The following is a 3,893-nucleotide window of genomic DNA, read 5'->3' on the forward strand; positions in this document are numbered from 1 at the left end:
TTAACGTACCTTCCAGAAACCCCTGAAGAGATGGAGGAGGAATTAGCTAACCCGTCTAAGCGGATAAGCACAGCAAAAATCCTCAACCAGGATGAAGAATAGGACAAGATTGGAACTGAAAAAGAAAAAGGAGCTCTGAAAGAGAAAAACGTAGCGTATTTATAAAAATCTTATTCTAAACCTCTAAATGTTACCTCATAGATTGGTGTGGTCTTCGTCTTCTTACTGAAACTTCCGCTTGTCAAATGAATCACTGGCAGTTCATTTTAATCACTCCAGTTTGCTATCTATCTGACAATGAATCAGATTATGGAGTCATTTTAGGTAAAGTCACGTCACTAATCGGTTTATTCGAACACTTTGTGTGCACGCACGACAGTTAGTATACAGAGTTTTAATTCTAATTGTACAAATAATTAAAAAAATATATTTTAAGTAGTTTTACGACATTAATTACCTTTAAAGTATTAACACTCATACATTTTGAATTCAGCTCGATTTATTTGTTAAAACTTTAAATATATTCAAATATAGGATATATAAATATTAAAGCAAAACCATCCATCGGGAACTATGATCTTTCATCTGTTTGACCATATAAGTCATTGATCCATTATCATGAATTGCATAGCAATTTAAAGAATTCAAACTTTTGTTAAAAGCATTGATTAGAATATATTATACAATTATCAAGTATTAAAAAAGTCTTCTAATGTCTAATCTTGCTTAGCATGGTTCCAAACTTGTATGTCTTTTTCCCATGAGGTTTCCCTCTACCTTTGTATATTTGACAATAAAGCATTTATTAAAAAAAAAGAAAGCTGGTGATTTTTTAGAATTCTGTACAGTTAATTAATTACATTTCTATCAATGATTTGTAGAAAACATTAAGGTTTTAAAAACCCTTCTAAAAATTCTAGAAGACAGAAAGGAAGAGAGAGGCCCCACTTTTTGAAATGGGTCCTCCCCAAAAAAAAAAAACACAGATGACAGAGATCACAGATTTTCTGACAGCGAAGATAAAGTAGTAACTCTTCTTCTTCAAGAAAATATAGATCAATGAAGACACAAAATCAAGAGCTTCAAGAAGAGCAAGAGAAATGCACAAACAAGTAAGAGTTTAATAATTAACAATTTCATTATTAAATAATAAAATATATATATATTTTTTTTCTTGAGCAGTAATTAATCAGGACAGTGGTCAGAAATGGCTTAACTGTACTATAATAAGAATAATAATAATAATATTAGAACATCAGTATTGGCGTTTAATACTCATATTATTTTTTTATTATTATTGTTATTATTAACGAGCCCCTTGTGTATCCCTAGGGAGTTGAGCCAGGTCCAGTCAATAATATGGTGATTTTGTCTGCGAGGCCCGAAGAGAGGAAACTTGCTGAAGGATTAAGGTGGGACACTTGTAAATTCTATTTTCAATTCTATTTTACATATATGTTTTTCAAACCAATGATTTAAAATAGCCCTGCTCTGTGAGATCTGTTTCTTTAAAGCAATTTTATTCTTAAATATTATAGATATGTGACTGCATCACAATGGGATAATTATCCATTCTTGTAAAAGTCACCACAACAGCTTTAAAAAAATACTTTAAACTCAAACTCAAGAAGATTAATATGGTTTTACATAAAATGTGAATAGGACAACAAATTTAGAACTAAGTAATTAAATCTTGATTAAGTACACTTTATAAAGGTGTCACCAGTGAGCTGTCTGATCTTTCAGTCCTTCAAGTGGCAGAAATTTACAAAGACTTTGCCAGTTCTACAGCCCCTTTAGTCACCACAATTGGGATGTCGAGTGAGGATTTTCGGGTGGATTCTGCCTTCGGAAAAATTCAAGTTGGAAGTGTCCTGTCACACCAACAGCCAGCTGCAACAAACCACAACATTGTTCCTAATCGTGATGCCCCACCAACACCACCACTGCCACTAGATGGTGACAGCCACCTGTCTGCTTGTTTGTTCATAATAATCAGGAACAACTTCACATGAGGTCATTGACCTTAACTTCAGAAATGGCTCACTATGTTGAGCAAGCCACCAGATATCAGAGTGCATGCCTTGATTGGCATTCTGTTAGGAAAATCCGGATAACATCGTCACGCTTTAGTAAGATGTCTGTCATGTGCATGGCCAGACCTCAGCTGAACACCTGGCCTAAAGAATGCACAAAATAACTCGCCAGACAGCCGACATGAAGCGAGGACTTCAAATGGAGTCTGAAACAGTTATGGAGTACTGCTTCCTCCGAGAGGTAAATTACCAGCCATGTGGATTTTTAATTCACCCTGATGCTCCTTGGCTGGGGTCCTCTCCAGATGGGATCATTTTTGACCACAACGAGCACCATGTTTTTGGCCTTCTATAAATAAAATGTCCCAACGTCAAAAGTTTTGTTGACTGTTCTTACCTCAAATTTCACAATGGCACACCAGAACTGAAACAGCAACATGCCTACACTGTTAACCCTTACTGTAGATTATGCAGTAAATAACTGTAAAATAGCCAGTGTTTTGCTGTATTAAAAGGAAACAGTATTTTACTGTAAAAGGAGCAGGATTTGTATGAAATTTTGTAGTGCAAAGAATAAATTACAGTAATTTACTTTATGTACCCATTACAGATAGTTACTGTGATAATAAATGGTAAATTACTGCTCAACCATTATTACCCCATCTACTCTGATGCTATATATATATATATATATATATATATATATATATATATATATATATATATATATATATGTATATATGTATATATAAATATACACATACATACATACTGTTCAGTTTTGGTATGTGAATGGTCAGTATTGAGGAGAAAGTGAGACAATGCATTGATGATAAGTTAATTTTCTCTGCAGCCATCTCTGTGTTTCCTTAGGTTCATTTTATGTTTTTAACATTGAGTATCAGGAGTCAACCAATGTCAATGTCACAGAGCTAATTAAAAGGTAAAGATATCGACGAGATGTATTTAAAGGCAAAAATATTCACACAGAGCAACCAAATTATCACAACCATTTTTATAACTTTGTTTACTTTTCTATAATTAATCTAATTTGCCTAGTAAAATAAAATTAAAAATATCTTAAACAGCACGTACATACATTTTTGCAGAGACTCAATGAATTTGTCTGGAAAACTTCAAATGAAGTAAGTAAAACTGGCATTAACAAAATAGTATAAATGCTTTACTAAATAAATTTTTAAATCAGGTTATTTGTTGTGTTTTTTATTATTACTACAGGTTTAGAATGACATGAGGATCAGATTATTTATTTATTTTTTATTTTTTTTGCTTTGGATGAAGTTTTTATATTTTTATTGTTTTTATTCAATGATATGTGCATGATTGTGATAAATGTAGGCAGTTGCTTTGAAAATATGCTATGTACCAGGGCTGTAAACTCCTGGAGGGCCGCAGCCCAGCAGAATTTAGTTCCAGCCCTGCTTCAACACATTACCTTTAGATTTAGTTTTATAACTGCACTGTTACCCTGTAGATTATGCAGTAAATAACTGTAAAATAGCCAGTGTCTTGTTGTGATTGAAGGAAACAGTATTTTACTGTAAAAGGAATAGACTTTGTATGAAATTGTGTAGTGCAAAGAATAAATTACAGTAATTTAGTTTTTGTACCCATTACAGATAGTCAGGGGCGCAACTGCACATTTACTCAGATGTATGCGAGTTCAAGTTTTGCGCCCCCCCATATTATTTTCCTCATCAACATGTCGAAGTTCTGAACGCAACTGAAATAGTATGAAGTAGTAAAAGTATAATTACATTAAGCATGCTAAGTCACAAAGAATTACATCTCATCCCTTCCCAAATTTCTTCTTAATTCCATTTTCCTCACCAAATG

At 33.1% G+C, this 3,893-nt stretch overlaps 1 pseudogene; it reads left to right on the forward strand.

Annotated features, from left to right (window-relative positions):
- Positions 1 to 1,059: 1,059 nt before the first annotated feature.
- LOC148683006 (uncharacterized) lies at positions 1,060 to 2,635 on the forward strand (annotated as a pseudogene).
- The last annotated feature ends 1,258 nt before the right edge of the window (positions 2,636 to 3,893 follow it).

The sequence above is a fragment of the Danio rerio genome, chromosome 4 (genome assembly GCF_052040795.2).
Source record: "Danio rerio strain M-AB ecotype USA chromosome 4, GRCz13ab, whole genome shotgun sequence".
NCBI lineage: Eukaryota > Metazoa > Chordata > Actinopteri > Cypriniformes > Danionidae > Danio > Danio rerio.